Genomic DNA, 18726 nt, shown 5'->3' on the forward strand with positions numbered 1-18726 from the left:
TTAGTTAGAAGCCTACCTGTAGGTCAAAAATAAAACTCAAAACTCAGGAATTAAAAAATATATGTTCAAAAATTAATACTGTAACTTTCCTTCATAAAAGACAGTGTTGGCAAGTCCACAAATAAACACTAGTCTTTGACATATATGCCACAATAAGGTCCAAAGCCTACCACAGGTAAATCTCAAAATGGCAAATTGAGTCTGTCCAATTTTTCTGCTGTGTGGAGCGTTTTGAAATATTTGGATCACCTACCAGGACTTGAGTATTTTTGTCACACAGGGATTTGTTGTAACAGAATTTGACACGCACACTTAGAGGGTTTGCTTAGTCCTCCTAGGTATTAATGGTGTATTGAAAGTCTTCTGGTGCTGGTACCTGAAGAGTTGTGGTGTTATTTGGATCCCTTTTCCTTCTGAAGAGTGGTTTACAAAAAGCTTGCCTGAGAGCTACCAGTCACAAAATAGTCTGGGTCAGTTATAACCGGTACAAATAATCGCCTCTCAAAACATGGAGTAATACATGGGTAATGTTCATTTACTTGATAGCTCCAGTTATAGGAAACACTCAGACAGGGCTTAACTTCCACTGATATTGCCAGGGACATCCCAACACCATGTGCCCAAGGCTTTGAACACTAGTTTGAAAGCCAGCAGGACATGTCTATAGTGTGTAAGATGAGGTGTGCGTAGTAGAGACAATCTGCTGGCAGCTTGGTGGTTATGATACAGGATGGCGATACTGTAGGGAGGTCTGGTGAAGATACTGAGGTTGCTGAAAGTGAATTGGCTGAGAGGGGTGGGAAGCTGTCTGGAACACACCCAGCTGTGCTGACTGAGTACCTGTCTGTCCTGTTTGTTTGCTTCTTTCACAACATTATCGTGAGTAGTCAATAGCCGCTCAATACACTGCACTAAGAAATCCCAGGAATAAGCAGTAAGACGATGCAGTCTCGTAGACCACGCTGGAGAAAGATGAAGTATAATTCTCGAAGAAGCCACACATGCAGCAGCTACTAAAGAAGGTGCATAATTTAGAAAGGCACAATCTTGTAGAAACACTTCCAGAAAGTAAGCTGCATACTCAGCCATGTAGAGTTTAGTTTTTTCTAAGCAAATCATTGGCCAGCCATCATGAAGATCTGTTTCATGTACTGCTTCAAAAAGATAATACTCAATGAAATGGGCAGCTGTTGGAAGGCAGAGGTTCCACTGAAAGGTTTCTAATAATAATAGTTCCATATGCAGCAAATTTTGCTTTATAAGCACTAGATTCATATTAGTCATACAACCCAGGCTGTTGAGAGGCTCCAACTTAGGCACACTCTCTTTTTCTTCAAAATTACCTTTAAGATAGTTTCTCAACTTCAGCCCCATTGGTGTGCTGAGAATTCTACGCTCCAGGGACCTTCTCTCATAGGGTACTCAGCTTCCCAGGCTTCTACAAACTAGATACTACTAGCATCGCTTCAAGTTGTTTGGTTGCAGAACAATGGCTGACTTGCTAGAAGCAGACAGGAAAGTGCCACTATATGCAGTTGCCGGATAGAGATGTCATAGCGATCCATAAACAGGTCCAGCAAATAGACGGCAAGATGTCGAGCAGAAGGGCAGAGTGTGAAGCGGTTGCTCACAATGGCAATCAAGTCAGCAAAATGTCGCCTGAGACTCAGTTGAGGGGACTGCCCTTTGTTAGAGGGCAACTTCAGCTCCTTGTACCTAAGCGCCTGGTGGATGTCTGCAGCCAGCTGTCCCCGCCACCACTGCCCCTCCAGCTCCATGGGACCCCGGCAGCACGCCCGGCCCGCTGGACGCGGCCACTCCAGTCTGGAACCGCGGCGCTCACAGCCCCAGCCCGGTGGGCGTGCGGAGTGCCGGCACCGCTCATGCTGCGGACAGTCAGCGGTGAAGCTGGACCCCACCTCCGGCCCAGCCGAGAATTCTTATTCTTATTTCAGATTATTAAAGGCAATAAAACGACCAGCAGACAGAATGAATGAACCTCTATCACAGGTATGTACTAATTTTCTTTACAGGAAATCTAAGTTAATGAAGAAGCTAAATTGCATCTCTCTTGCTTTGCTAATCATGAAAATCAGATTCAGAACTGCCATTGAGGCCTCTGCCCTAGCCTATTAGGTTCCCTTCCTTTGTCATTTAGATTGTGTATGAGCTGGAGAGGTGGTTCAATGGTTAAAACACTTGTCTGCAAAGCTTAAGGACCCTGACTCAATTCCCAAGTGCTAATGTAAAGCCAGATGCATAAGGTGGCATATACATCTGCAATTCATTTCCTTTGGCTAGAGACCCTGGTGTGCACATCCCCTTTCTGTCTCTTTTTCTCTCACAACTAAATAAATAAATATATAAAAAATAGATTGTGTGTCCTGTGCGGTACTGTAGGATCGGTTGCTTATGTGCAGCCTAGTGCTTAGTATCTTTTTATGTCTTTCTAAAATCTCTCAATGTTTAGATTTAAGTAAAGGCAACTTCCTTATTTTATTTATGAGAGGGGGGAAGAGAGGGAGGGAAGGAGAGAGGAAAGAAAGAGGCAGACAGAGAATGGGCACACATCAGGGCCTCTGCAAATGAATTCCAGATGCCTGTGCCATCTTGTGCATCTGGCTAAAGTGGTTCCTGAGGATTCAAACCTGGGTCCTTTGTCTTTTCAGGCAAGCTCCTTAACCACTAAGCCATTTATCCAGCCTAACAATGTTTTTTTTAAAATCAACTCAATGGAGATACAATTTATGTAAAATAAAATGCATGTATTTAAAGATAAGATGGAAGTCAATATGTTTTAACAAAAATGTGTGTATTACTATAACCAAGATATTAAACATGTTCACCACTCCAGAAAATTCATTTGTTCCTTTTCAGTCTTATTTCATATTCATTTCTCTGGAAACTACTGATGTGTTTTCTGTCACCATAGATTGTTTTTTCTTTAAAATAATTTATTTCAGAGGGGTGGGGAGAGGGACGGAGGGAGGGAGGGAATATGAATGAATGGGTGTGCCAGGTCCTCTAGTTACTACAAAGGAACTCCAGACATATGTGCCACTTTTTACATCTGGCTTTATGTGGATATGCTATCCAGATTTGCAGACAAACACCTTAACCACTGAGCAATCTCTCCAGCTCTAGATTAGTTTTTCTTATTTTGAACTTTATATGTAAATGAAATCATAACAATATGTACTCATTTACATCTGACTTCTTTTGCTCAGCATGTTTTATCCAATGTTTTTCAGACAGGCTGATTTTATTCATGCTATAAAATACCAGTTAACTATTTTTCTAGACAGATAGTTTGAACTCCCTCTGCTTATCTTCTCTAAGTAATCTCTGACATAGTCCCTAATGCAACTTTATAGATTTTTAATTAGAATTGGAAGTTCAGCGGTCAATATCAGTTCCGAATTGAAATGGATTACTCACCAGAAAACAATCCTATACTTCCCATATGTGATGATTGAACACCCCTAATGGCTGCAACTGTCTGTGCATTGAATACTCCATCATTTTGTGGGTACTGGCAACACTGGAATAACTCAGAACTCTTTTGGGCATTGGATCTGCCTCAAATGATGTATTTATAGGGAAACTTCTGACAGAAAATGAAAATTAGAAGAAACCAACTTTTGGTCTTTTCTAATATTCTTGCTCACTTACTCTATGTTCCATGATATCTGTATCAGTCCTTTGGATGTCAGCGATCACCCACTGTTATTCCCACCACGCATGTCTTTTTTCTTTTTCCCTACAGGAAAAAAACCTTTGTCAAGGCCTTCTTTCACTGGGCACATATAGTTTCCATGTGCCAGTCACTGTTTTAGGTGCTGAAGATAATGTATACATGACCGAGGTTCTCAACGAGCCCAGTGTGGTAGAAGATGCCTTTATAGTAACTCTAATCCAAAAAGTCTTTTCTCTTATATTTAGGAAAGAGGAAGCTTGTGGGACACTATTTTGAGTTGTTTTCCTGGCTACTTCTCTTCTCAGTCATGTGTTCCTGACTGCATAGTTATATGTCACAATGCACTGTGCTGTTAGCTGTGTCCTGGAATTATGGACACTATCTTTTCCTCTCATAGCCACTGTGATAGTGTTGCATGAAATGGGGGAGGTACCAATATTGGACAAAACTTCATTCTCCTAAAGGACCACAGATTCCTGTCTCAGTTTACCTAATGGTCAAAGGTATTTTGAGGCATTGCTTCCCCCCCCCCACAAACAGAGAGTTACTGGTACATTCACTGACCCCATAGTGAATACTGATAAGCCCACTGAGGAGGACCCTCAGGGGAACAGGGTGGGGGAGAAGGAGTATAAGAGTATAACCTGATGGGAATATGACCAATATGGAATATGGTCATACAGTAAAGTTCTCAAGTAAAACCTCTATCTCCTTATGATTTATCTGACTACCCAAGACATAGTGACTAAGAAATGAAATGGTAAAGGGTATGTCTCCTAACAATGTAAAGAGAATTACTAATTAAAAAACATTATTTGTTTAAAAAGTCTGTTAATACAAATAGCTAGCTAAAGAGATCTTTCAAGACCATAGAACATTACACTTCTGCACCTATTTTACTGAAAGTGTTTTTTCAAAAATCAAATTTGAAAATGATTTTCTCCCTAAGGCAGCCTTTTGAAAAAGATAGCCTTTTGAGATTGTAAAAGGTTTACTTAAAAAAGTTCAAGATTGTCACTTTTATTCCCAAGGCCCAAAAATTAATATAATACTATCATCACCAACCAAATAGGAGCAAGCTGAAGGATATGGCCCAGAGCCAGGGTTCAAGTGGTCTGAAATTACCTTGATATGATTTCCAGCTCATGGAATAGGAAGAGATTTGGAACTTAAGAATATATAAGGATATATTAATCTTTTTTCAGAGGTTATAGAGCAGATGAGAGGAGTGCCAAAGGAATTTCTGTCTTTAATGCAGTGTATTCAGACAAATATCACCTCTAAGAAAGGTATTGAAATGACCAGATAGGCCAGGAAATTAAGGTTTGAAATGAACATTACCTGAAATGATGAGTTTAGAAAATGAATGTGTTTTCACTGAGATGAGAAGTAGAGGCAAAAGGAAATAAGGAATGTAGTTTATGAAGACTTTGTGATCTGGCACTAAACATTGTGGACTTTATCAGTGATCCAACCTCTCGATAGACTGTCACATCATGATTTGCAACTTGGGATCCAACAATGGATAAATGATGCTATTTGCATTGTTCACATAGCCTTATTTCATCAGAATTTAGATCTTTAGAACAGATTGAAGGCATTTGATAGTATTTGTATTGTGAATTGCTGACAATTGATTACTAGTGATAAAATAAAAAGAAGTTGAAAATGAACTGGTTGAAAAGATTAAAAAACTATATAATTGCATGTGAAAGTAAAACTAATTTACTCAGCTCTGGAGCTAGGCTCTATTTTCTTATGGTTTGACAGGCAATTTAAACCACAAAATTAAACCGTAAGGGATATGTCTTTAACAATAAATGAATATAAAAAGCATAGTTTAATTTTTTTTCATCTCAGAAGAAATCTAAACTTCCTATGAAGTATACTTTGTTGTTCCAACTTTCCTTTACAAGCCAAAGCTTCTGTTTATAGGAGTTGATAGTGAGAGACTATATGCATTTATTGCCAGATTTTGCCACTCAAGAACAATTTTTATGAAGTATTTCATTATTTTTCTTTCATATTTTCAGTCAAAAAGTTGTTCAAGTGATTGCCACCTGAAGCACTTACCTTATGATATTTTATATCATTATATATTTTATTTGTGTTTTTGAAAAGTGCTTGCTCCTTTTTTTCTCAGCAGTGTCTTTCCTCTTAGAAGCAAATAAGACATGGATTTTCAGGAGCATTTTCTTAATGGCCACTTAAAAGAGTTCCTGGAGTTAAGTAAGGGTAAGGAAAGTGTCTTGTCATAAACCTGGGAGACAGGGTTGGTTGGCTTTGTGAGTGTGTGTGACCTGTCCACTCACACAGAATTCTTTGCTTACAAGGGCCCTCAACTTGATTTCATGTTCTGTAATTGTGGTCTTGAAATTCTTGATAATTTTTAAACAAGGAGGCCTGCACTTTCATTTTATTTTATTTTATTTTTTTTTTAAAGGAAATGTGCTTATTTATTGCATTTTTTTGTTCATTTTTTATTTATTTGAGAGCGACAGACACAGAAAGATAGATAGAGGGAGAGGGAGAGAATGGGCTTGCCAGGGCTTCCAGCCTCTGCAAACGAACTCCAGATGCGTGCACCCCCTTGTGCATCTGGCTAACGTGGGACCTGGGGAACCGAGCCTCGAACCGGGGTCCTTAGGCTTCACAGGCAAGCGCTTAACCGCTAAGCCATCTCTCCAGCCCTGCACTTTCATTTTACAGAGAGGGTCTCACCAATGGTATAGTTGATATAGCTGACAGTAACTAGTAGCTGGCCTTTATTGTGTTCTTACTACATTCTAGGCATTGTTTAGATTTTTCTCACATAGAACCTTATTTGATTCTTATACCATCCCCAGAGTTAGGTGTTATGACACCCCCTTCACAGAGGAGAAGCTGAACACAGAGAGGTCAGTCAGGGATACTAGGAAGTAGTGGTGCAGACTCTCATCTGCATCTCATGCTTCTGGAGCCAGTGTCCTAATCACTGCTAACTCTGCCAGCATCCTCAACCTCTCTGCTAGTCCCCATTCAAAATCCCTATTGTCTTTGAAGTGAGATGGGCAACATTATAGGTCATTGTAATAGGTCTACTTGCCTGGATGGTTGGGCAAAATTCCTTAGTCTCTCACTGTGGTCAGGCTTCTGATGCAATGGAAGGAAGAAAGGAAGGAGATATTATATAAGAAAAGGTAAGACCCTGGGCTGCAGCCACATAGGGCTTGAGATGGCCAGCCTGAGAGGAGTGAGATCAGGAGATGGCTGTGCAGGACACAGATAAAGGAAAACATAATGGTGTACAATTTTTGCAACCTACTTAACCATTTGATTATGGCTGAGGGCTGAGAGCCAAATGCCTGGGGTTTTAAATTGGCTTAGGGGGATGGCGTGAGAACATTTTTCTGCTTCTCATGTGGTAGAGTATATGAATGTGGTAGGTGTGTGGCTGGACATGGCTAATGCAGGTCAAATGTTGGGAAATGAAGCGAGACACCTTCGTGTGGGTGGGACTGGGTATGGGATTTACAAAGGATCTGGTTTCAAGCTACTCAGGGATGCTTTATTTGCTGCCCTTCAGATTATCATCTGGAATGTGGTACATAGACATTGAGTCAAGTGAGCAGAAAGTGAAATGAATGAGTCTAGCCATTGCCCACTGTATTTAAGGCAGGCTCAATGTCTAAGAGCCATTTGTGACCAGATCCATCAGTCAATTACAAGTTGTCACACTTGTTTAGCCTAGCTCTTTTCCCAGTTGCTGAAAGCACAGAGTAGGACTGGGTAATTGAGCACATGTATCTTATTTGGTGTTTCATCATCAGAGCCCAGTGTACTGAAGAGGTGATTGTTGATAATATGGGGTTAAAAGTTAATGCCAATCCATTAGGCCCCAGGCCCCTTATTTTCCTTTACGTGCTAAAGGTGATGTCCCAGTTCACTGAAGTTTGACATCCTAAAGGGCTGTGCTCATTACTGATAGACTCAACTGAAGGATTCTTACCTTGAGCTGGCTACAATGTTAAACACTTGCATGATATATGATGTAAAAGGAAATATGTATTTGACCTTCATCCTTGCTTCTTGGCACTGAGCTAAAATCTTTGTAGCTTCTTAACCGATGAGGGTGAGAGGACAGTCTTTTGTTTTTCATGATAAATCACTCTCAACTACACCTGTGTTTATACTTAGATGTCTTCTTTTTTGGTCCCTCGATAGTTTCAAGGTAGGAGCTGATTACCAGAGGAAGTAGCCATGAAATTAGAGGATAGAAACTTTTCCCTCTAGCCCACACCTATTCAGAAGTGAAAGGGGCTGGAAGTGTAGCTAACCATCAATGGATAATAATTTAATCAATAATGCCCACATAAAATCCCTGTTATGGGCTCTGAGAGCATATAGGCTGATGAATGCACTCATGTACAGGGGAAAACCATTAACTTCATGGGCCTTTCCAGGCCTTTTACTGTGTACCTCTTTGTCTGGTTGTTCATTTATGTGTGTCATGATAAACTAGGAATAGTAAACAAGCCATTTCCCTGAGGTTTGAGAAATCCTGCTTTATAGTTGTTCAGTCAGAAGTATGGATGACCAGACTTGTGATTAACATTTGGAATAGTAGGCAGCCTTGAGGGAATGACCCCTTAACTCATGTTGCCTGTATGAACTCTGGGTAGTTAGCCTCAGAATTGACTAGACTGTTAGACATCTAGTTGATGTCTGGAGAGCTGGAGAATTCATTATTGGTGTGGAAAAAACTCATGTAGTTGGAGTCAGCAGTGTTCAGTGAAAACCATATTACAGTAGTAGCAAGTAAGATTGATAGACAAATTTGCTCTGAAAAGGAATCACTTATGAAAGTATCTACTTTATAGACAATGCCCTCTTAGAAGACTATGTCCCCATCCCCACCAATGCCATAAAATATAGAACCTGACAACGAGTAGTCATGTAATTATTGTTATCTTTATGAAATGTTAATGTTATTCCTAACAGCTTTGTTATTTGCCTGGCCACATAAAGTGCTAACCAGCATTTCTAAGTCTGTATTTTTCATACAGCTCTTCTCTGGATATTTTACCTTTTGTCATACCATATTTCTGATTAGAGAGGGACAGGACTACTGCTCATTAGTGTGTTTGAAAAGTGACTGTGTTATGATCACTTCTACTCATTTATAGCTGATGTTAGGGGCATTTTTGAAAAATTATATCTGAGGTGACTTACCACTTATCTTTGGTTGGAAGTGTTCTCTTAACTTTTAGGCACTGAGTGGTGAGATATTATGCACTAAATGTGAAGTTGTAGCAGGAGAAATATTCTTAAATCGTAAGTTTTTGTATCTTAATTACACAAAAAGAATAGTACCTGCAGGTGATTTAATTTGCCTAGATGTTTTGACAAGCTCATATACATGGGTCTCTAATCATCTTGTTTATAACCCTATACTTACTGCCCACTACTGTGCCTGGCAAATACTAGGTACTCAGCATTTGCTGATTGACTTCCTAGCTGGTGATCTTTATAGCTGAACTTGGTTTCTAAATATGGTAAAAATGCTAATTAAAAATCACATATTGGGGCAAGAGAGATGGCTTGGTGGTTAAGGCAATTGCCTGTCAAGCCTAAAGACTCAGGTTTGATTCCCCAGTACCCATGTAAAGCCAGATGCATAAAGTGCTGCATGCAACTGAAGGTCATTTGTGGTGACTAGATGCCCTGGTGTACCCATTCTATTTATCTCTCTGCCTGCAAATAAATAAATAAAATATTTTTAAAAAATTCAAATATCACATGCATTTATTATTACCTAATTCTTCACAATGCACTTGAAGGAGTGAAGGTTTAGTCCTCTAGACATTATGTAAGGCCAGAGGATGGAAGTGAGAGGCTAACAAGTGTTAGAAACATCCTTGTTTCTCCCATTTCCCCATTTAATACAGGGCTAGTGGAAGGTCTGGACTGGGGTGTAAAGAATGAAAGTGCAGGTACCATTCAATTGGGTGTGTAGAATGAACTGCAGGCACAATGTAAAAGTACATGTGACTTGTCTGCTATGTCTTTATCTCCTTTGCCAGGGGCTAGCATGTTATGAACAAACATCTTAGGAATGTAACACAAGTAAAAAATGGACATCCATATGTGAGAAGGTGTTGTCTATCAATGAGTTTGGAAGGGGACTCCTTATTTCTGAGATACATTTTCTCTAAGAATACTACTCTTTGTGTATGTATTTGTTAGTTCGTGGTATAATTATAGGTGTCTGTTGAAAGCTTACAAGTGACCAGGTGCAAATTATCCATGTGAAGGCAGGGCACCAGGGCCAAAAGCTCCTGTGGCCTATATCAGTTTCAACAGTGCTGACATCTGCTGATCCTGTAGGTAGCAAAGATATTACAGCTAGTCCTTCACTTTCTCAAGCATGCTAGCAAGGTGGAAATCCTTAAGAGGAACTTTAGACTCAAGGTGTGCTTGAAATTGCCTTATAAGTTGCTCCTACTAAATTCATGTTGCCTGTAAGCCACATGCTTTGAAATGAAACACATTTCACAAATTGTGCTTTTCTAGCACCTCTTTCAGAAAGGCAGCTGCTCTATTTCCTCTAATAAGGTAATAAGCCTGAATGCCATGTAGGCCTTTAGGGTATGTTATTAGAGAGGTGTGTTCACATAGACAGAATGAGTGGCTCAGAGCAGTGAAGGAACCCCTCCTGCAATCACACAGCTCATTCCCCGTAAGTGGAGTGGGGGCCTTTGGCTAATTCCATTACTTTGATTTGGAGGAAAAGAAGCAGGGAGACAAGACTTAGCATGTATTGACTGCTTTTCCAAGAACCAAACCAGACTGCATGGTACCATTTTAGAATCTGCAGGAGTAAAACACTTATTTCTGCCCACGGACAGCAAATTCTAGAATATATTGTACAAGGAGAACCAGACTTGTTACCTGGATGGACTCATTGTTTCTGATGAATAGAGAGAGGAAGAAATTCTGTTCAGAGAGAGCCTATAAGGAGTCAATGTGGGGCTAGGTGTGGTGGCACACACTTTTAATCCCAGCACTCAGAAGGCTGATATAGGAGCACTGCCCTGAGTTTGAGGCCATCTTGAGACTACATAATGAATTCCAAGTCAACGTGGGTTACAGAGAGACCTTAACTAAAAAAAAAAAAGTTAATGTGGAGGCTGGAGAAATGCTTCAGTGGTTAAGTGTGCTTCCTGCACACACACGAGGGCCAGAGATCTCCTGAGTTCAACTCTCCGGAATCCATGCAAGCAGTTGGGTGTCACCATGCATGCCTGTAACTCCAGTTTCTTAGGAGAGCAGAGATCTAGTAATTGCTGGAGCTCATGAAAAATGGCAAGCTCTGGGATAAGTAAGAGACTCAGGTTTAAACAAGAAAGGGCTGAAGAGTGAGGGAGGGGGACACCTGATGATGCATTCTGGCCACTGCAGATGGGTGCCACATGGACACAAACACCCCCACTACACCCCGACCCACCACACCCCACCCCAACTCCCACTCCATACCCACATACATCACACCACACTACACCACACACACATATATCACACTGCATACACATACATCACAGCACATGTGCATGCGCGCGCGCGCACACACACACACACACACACACACACACACACACACACACACAGAAGAAAGCAGAGGAAGAACAGAGGAGAAATGGTTCTGCATGAAGCTTCATTTTCCCTGGAGTCCTGACTCTCTTTTTCTACAACAAACACTGGCATAGAGTCATATATTTTGCGGGATTACAAGTGACACTTCTCACTTGTATTCTATTCTGTCTGATTCATAGATACCACAGGGAAGATCTTTTGTGATCATTGTTCCCAGGGTGTTTTATTGTTGGTAAGTGGGTATGGTGAAGACCATTTGCATGATATGGGAAGAACCATAGCATTCAATTCATGAGGGTTTACAATTTACTAAGTGTTTTAAAAAAGAAGACCTAGGCTGGAGAGATGGCTTAGTGGTTAAGCACTTGCCTGCAAAGCCTAAGGACCCTGGTTCGAGACTCGATTCCCCAGGACCCATGTTAGCCAGATGCACAAGGGGGTGCATGTGTCTGGAGTTCATTTGCTGTGGCTGGAGGTCCTGGCATGCCCATCCTTTCTCTTTCTTTCTGTCACTCTCAAATAAATTAGAAAAAAAAATTTCAAAAAGAAGACCTAACTTTTTGGTATTTAGTCTTACTACATGAGGTAGGTACCATCATTTCATTTGAAGTATGAAAGAGTGGATGCTTAGGGAGCTAAGTGCCCAATCTAGGATCAAATCTCTAAGTAAGTGGCAGCTGTGGTTCAAACTTAGGTCAGTCTTACATGCAAGTTTGGGCTCATAACCATTGCCTTCTAAGATGAAAATAAAAACAGAAATCACCACATAAAGTTAGTGCAGTATAGTTGTTACAACCCAGAGGAAAATATTTCTCAGTGGTCTAATTCTTGTCTCCCTCTTCTCTGCTATAGCCCATTGGGAATGCTGACACTGCACTTAGCAAAGTTAAAAAGGGCTTTCATGTTTACTTTTCTCACAAATTGAGACTTTCCCAGCAATTCTACCCCTGATAGCTGTTTACAGTATACATTACCAGGGAACCTAAAGTATAGTTAGAATAATGTTGTTGAATAAAATCCAGGATACCTATTAAATTTGAATTTCAGGTAAATAATTTTCACATTTATAAATATGTACCAAATATTAAATACAGCATGCTATGCTATAATATTATTCACTGTTTTTTGAAATTCAAGTTTGTGTTTTTGTTTGTAAAATCTGGAAATCTTAAATTAAGATTAGGAATGTATACTGATTAAATGGGCTTGCTGTTCCATGCCATTTTTGCAGAGTGAGGAAAAACTCACGGGGAACATTACATAAAATGCTTGGATCTTCTTGGTTGTATAATTAGTCTTTCCATAAAGTGTTGTTAATAGCAAATGATGTTTTCAGTTATTTATAGTAATAATCACATTAATTATTTCATACTTATATATATAGATCAGTTGAAGCTCTGCTAGGGAAAACTTCATTTTGATATTTTCATGCTTTTACTTAAGAAAATTATTTATTTGAGAGAAAGAGAAAGACATACACACATACACACACACACACACAATGGGTGCATCAGGGCCTCTAACCACTGCATACAAATTCCAGATGCATATGCCATCTTGTGCATTTGGTGAATGTAGGTACTTGGGAATCAAACCTGGGTCCTTTTGCTTTGCAGGCAAGCGTCTTAACTGCTAAGCCATCTCTCCAACCTGTACTTTTACTTTTAATCTGAATATACTGTAGGGACTTTGAATTTTTCCATCAGCAGGAAGATGAACTTGTTTAATTGAGATCAGCAGTTTTGCTTTTGAGAGCTGGCACATGGAGAGCTAAGGTTGTCCCTTTATACTCTGATTGAGTGTGGTTGACCCGACACAGTCAGCTCTATGGTGACTCTCTAATAGCTTTGCTTCTAACTCAGAGAAGTTGCCTGCCCCCCCCCCCCTTTAATGGAAAACCATTAAGGCTCTAGGGATGCCTGGCTTTCTGGGCAGAGGAACTTTCTTTGTTGATAGTATTTAGCAAAAATCCTATGGTGGAAGTAATAATGGCAGTGGGGTGGTGATATGTGTGTGCAGAGCAAGCATAGGGAGGGTGTTTCTTTGGTAGAGTGGTTTTGACTGAAAAATGACTTTGTTCTAGAAATTTACTTGAAGATTATTTTAGAAATATATCTGTTGAATATTGCATATTTAAAGCCATAAATCAACTTGAAAAGCTGCAGTAGAGCAGTGCTTGTTAAAAAAAGATGCACATGGTATGGCAGTGAAACATTAGTGGGATTTTGTGAAATGAAAGAAATATAAAAAAGCTTTATTTTCTGACAGTATTTATAGGGTTTTAAGGTCCTGATTGCCAGTTGCTTTTTGGGTTGCTTTCTCTCTGAGTGATGATGTGTCTCAGATATGGTTATTTTCCCCCACATGTTAATTTCAGATGTTTTTCAGTGGGTGAATATGGATTGACAATCTACAGGAAAGAAAAACACACAGGAGAATTTTAATACATAGTGAAAAGGCTTCAGCAGTAAATGATCTGAGAGCACAGTCCTCTTACCCACTCTGTTTTACTTAACAACTCCCAGTCTATTAAGAGTTTGCTTCACTCAAAGATTTCATGTTAATCATCTTTTGTTTTATAGCCCCTATTTTCCTGCTGGAATCAATATCCTATCAACTTTACCAACCATCTACCCTGTGATCTATGAGAAGGTGCTTGTACAGGGCTATATATACCACAGTAATTTGCTGTAAATGTTACTAGCTCTTTATCCAGAGCATTTCTTCTAGTTTATTCTCACAATTTTGATACTACTTGCAAAGTTATTTTTAGAGAATGAGGTATGACAAGGAAAGTGTAAAATGCTCTAAAGAGAACATAGAAGTTCAGATGTGAAAGCACAAAAGTTGAACCCATGCCACGATGTGAGTTAGTGGAAATATCGACTCTGCTTTACACTGCATGCTGTTGCATGGCAGACTTGATGAGCTCGTTTCCACCTTACTGGAAAACAAACTGGATTTTTTCAGTGAGACCATATTTTAAAAAAGTTTCGGATCCAGTTGACAAGTTTAGATTGCCTTGACTCAAGAAAAACTAGTCAATTCTGGTGTCCTGTAGATGTAGTATACCAACAATTTTGGACCTTTCTCCATACTTGCCTTCATGTGGCTGGGTGGCAGCTGTCTTCCAAATCACTAGTAAAAATCCAAGCTGCAGCCCACAGGGGGCTGTGGGTTCTTTTCAGAGATTAATTTAGGAATTAAAAGTGCATTAGCCTCCTCTAAAATATACTATCCAGATTATGCCAGCATTTATAATAAAATGGATTAAATTACTTCTCTTAATCTTATCACCAAATGCAATAGTTTGCTATCATTGGGAAGTGGGCAATGAATGATGACTGTGTGGTATGTGACCTGAGAGCTAGTTCTTTTGTCACTCTGTTTACTTGACAACTCCCAGTCTAAGAAGTCTATAAAGACATTTTATAGTTTTCTGGTAATGATGACACTAATTGCTATTTTTTGTTTTTTTCAAGGTAGAGTCTTGGTCTGGCCCAGGTTAACCTGGAATTTTGCTGTAGTTTAAAGATGGACTTGAATTTACAGAGATCCTCCCACCTCTACTTCCAAAGTGCTAGGATTAAAGGCGTGTGCCACCATGATCAGCCATAATAATATTTTTTGATGTTATCATATTTACTTTAAATAATTAAAAATAATTAATTAATTTGAGAGAGACAAAGAGAAAGAGGGAGAGAAATAATGGGCATGCTAGGGCCTCCTGCTACTGCAAATGAACTCTAGAAACATGTGTCACTTAGTGCATCTAGCTTTACATGGGTAATGGGGAATAGAACCCGGGCTCTCAAGCTTTGCAAGCAAGTACCTTTTATCCAGTCCTCATATTTATTTTAAAAGATACTATTATTTTTCTTAATGGAATAATTTCTTTCAACATGGATGGAAGTGTAATTCTTAGCATTCATATGAGTGAAATATGTTTTTGTAAAAAATACTTTTCATTGTGCTTTGAATACTTTTTTAATGATAAAATAGAATGTAAAGTCAACTGGGTAGGTAAGCAAATTTACTTTCTTGCTGAAATTGCTTAGGCTTGGTTCTTAAAATCTTTAATAGCAAACAAATTTAGAGGTTGGAATCTACAAAGACTTTGAGAGCATAGGGAAATAGCTCAGTTGGTAAATTGCTTGCTTTGAAAGCATGAGGACCTGAGTTTGATTCCCAGAATCCATGTAAAAAAATGCTAGGTGCAGTGTTGCTTGCCTATAATCCCAGTGCTGAGAAAGTGGAGACAGGAGGATCCCTAGAGTTCATTGGTCCGCCAGGCTAGTTTAATTGGCAAGCTCCAGGCCAATGAGAAACTGTCTCAGAAAAGGTGGCTAGCATTCCTGAGGAACAACACTGTAGGTTGTTCTGTGGCCTCTACATATGTTTATATATATAATCATGTACATGGGTATGCACACACATATGTACATGCATGAAAAAGACTTTTGGTTTAAGCTTTCTCTTTTGTAAGATGGGAATAATAATTTCTGTCCTAAGTCCTCCATGGTTTCACAAAGAAAATGTGAAAATAGGGTTGGAGGGATGGCTTAGCAGTTAAGGCATTTGCTGGCAAAGCCAAAGGACCCAGGTTTGATTCCCCAAGACCCACATTTAGCCAGATGTAAAAGGGGGTGCAGGCATCTGGAGTTTGTTTGCAGTGGCTAGAGGCCCTAGTGTGCCCATTCTCTCTCTCTGTCCCTCTCTATCTGTCAAATAAATAATACATAAATAAATAAAAATATTTAAAAATGTGAAATTAGTAAAATTAGTATTAAAGGTCAGACTTGCTGATAAGCAAGTGCCTTTAACCACTGAGCCATCTCCCCAGTCCCAGACTTACTTTCAAACTTTCAAGAGAGTAGGGCATGTGAGGGTTACACAAGACAAGGTACAAGACAACATATGAAAAGTCTAATAATGTTAAAAATTACATAGATGCTAATTATACTTTTTCTAATATCATGTAAATTCAATCATGTCTCTTCATTTTGCTATAGCTATTTTTGCAGTTGGGTTCAATATTCCTTTGTTTTTTCTATCCATGATACTCTTAGCTTCAGAATTTTGAACTAATCTTTTGCAGGCTGTTATGGCATGATCACAGGCAGGTATTGTTTGAAGCAGTAGGTGACATCAAATTTTTCTCTGAGCTCCTTAGCACTTTTATGACTGGCACAATCAGGGGCATGATAATTTCCCACCCTAGAAACAAGGTTGCTTCAGAGGAGAGATTAATTTTTCCTTGTGGTGTCACTGGAGCTAGGTAAAGCTCTGCCTATAGAATTCCTGCCAAATTCATTCAGTTTTGACCTTTTACTCAGCAAAACCCTCACATACTTGTTCTGGAAATGACAACCACCTACAAATGAGTCTCTTTAGCAAGAGCTTTCTCTCACTAACAAAGAATGGAGGTGAGAACTATTTATTAGGCAGCAGTTATCCAAGGGCTGTGTCATGTGTTTATAGGGAAAATTCTTATAACTGTAAAGAAAACTGATTTACTTATAAACACAATGGATTTATCACCAATTAGAAGAATCTTCTCTTCCTTATTATCTTCTATTTCTTATAGGAGACTAAATGCAGCTGTGATACATTACTAGAAAGTATTTTAAATGTTTGTAAAAATTTTATTTTATTTTTATGAGAGAGAAAGAGAGAGAGAGAATTGGAGCACCCAATTAGAGCCTTTAGCCACTGCAATTGAACTCAAGACACGTATGCCATCTTGTCCTCACGTGTCACCTTGTACTTCTGGCTTACATGAGCTCTAGGAACTTGAAGCTGGGTCCTTAGGCTTTGCAGGCAAGCACCTTAACTGCTAAGCCATCTCTCCAGCTGAAAGTTTCTTATTTTTACTGACAAAAAGAAATTAAAGCTGTGTGATAAAATTTTCCCCGGGGAATTCTAGCCAAGATGGGGAATGCCTAGCTGCTCTGCAAATCCCGGGGAAAGAAAGGCAAGACATTAAGAGATTTCTGGGTCTTCTTGTCAGTGGGAGGGCACGGGGGTGGGGGGGGGGGGTTGGGGAACAGGGAATCACAGATCCCCTTGCGGGTGGGTAGATGACCCCTCCCACCAAATAGCCACCGTGCCCACCACCACAGCTGCCGTGCTCTGATTGCACGCAAACTGCGCACTGATCTATCCCTGTGTGCGGAAGCTTAAACTGCTCTGCACGCTTGCCCACATTACTGCTCCTGCCGCTGCACGTTCAGCAAGCCCAGTCCCACAGCAACTGCCACACAAGCCCAGACTATGTCTCTTGCTTGTGCCAGCTCAGGTGCCATCACCTACCTGTCTGCCCCACATTCCACCATCCTTAGCAAAAAAAAAAAAGAAATAAAAAAATGAATAAAACCTCTGGAGGTAACATCATACCCAATCTAAAGCTATATTATAAAGCCATAGTAACAAAAACAGCATGGTACTGGTATAAGAACAGAAATATAGGCCAGTGGAACAGAATTGAGCACTCAGATCTTAGGTCAAGAAATTAGAGCTACTTGATCTTTTACAAAGGAGCCAATTAATGTAGACTGGTGAAAAGACAGCATCTTTAATAAATTGTATTTGTCAAATTGGATGACCATATGTAAAAAAATGAAACTAGACCTACTCATCTCTCCATACATAAAAATCAGATCCAAATGTATTAAAAACCTCAATATAAGACCTGAAACTCTTCTAGTGGAACAAAAAATAGTAGGCACTCCTAGCGACATAAGAGTGAGGAAAGAGTTTCTGAACCCCAGTAACCCAGGATATTAAACAATCATTCAGCAAATGGGATCTCATGAAGCTTAAATGCTTTTGCACAAACACACCATAAGCAGAGCCAATAGATTACCCACTGAATGTGAGAAAATCTTCATCAGCTATACCACTGACAGAAGCATAATATCTAGAGTCTACAAAGAACTCAAAAAACTAAACAATAAAAAAGCAAACAACCCACTCCAAAAGTTGGGCAGAGAACTGAATAGGGAGTTCTCAGGGGAAGAATTACAAATGGCTCACACATACTTAAGAAAATGTTCAAAAAATCCCTAACCATTAGGGAAAAGCAAATTAAAACAACCATGAGATTCCACCTTAGCCCAGTAAGGAAAGCAATCATTAAAAAATCTAACAGTGACAAATGTTGGTGAGGATGTGGAGAAAGAGGAACCCTCATCCACTGTTGGTGGAAGCAAACTTGTACAACCACTATGGAAATCTATATCCTGAAAAGGGTGAACATAGACCTACCAACAGACCCTGTTATTCCCTTATTGGGAATTTATGCTAAATGCTCCTTGAGTCAATACCGAGACATTTGCTCAATCATGTGTATAGCTGCTGAATTCATTATAGCTAAGAACTGGAATCAACCCAGATGC

General features: G+C 39.6%; 1 pseudogene; it reads right to left on the reverse strand.

Annotated features, from left to right (window-relative positions):
• Positions 1-425: 425 nt before the first annotated feature.
• On the reverse strand, positions 426-1778 carry LOC101593547 (annotated as a pseudogene).
• Positions 1779-18726: the final 16948 nt, after the last annotated feature.

Source organism: Jaculus jaculus, chromosome 1 (assembly GCF_020740685.1).
Source record: "Jaculus jaculus isolate mJacJac1 chromosome 1, mJacJac1.mat.Y.cur, whole genome shotgun sequence".
Classification (NCBI taxonomy): Eukaryota; Metazoa; Chordata; class Mammalia; order Rodentia; family Dipodidae; genus Jaculus; species Jaculus jaculus.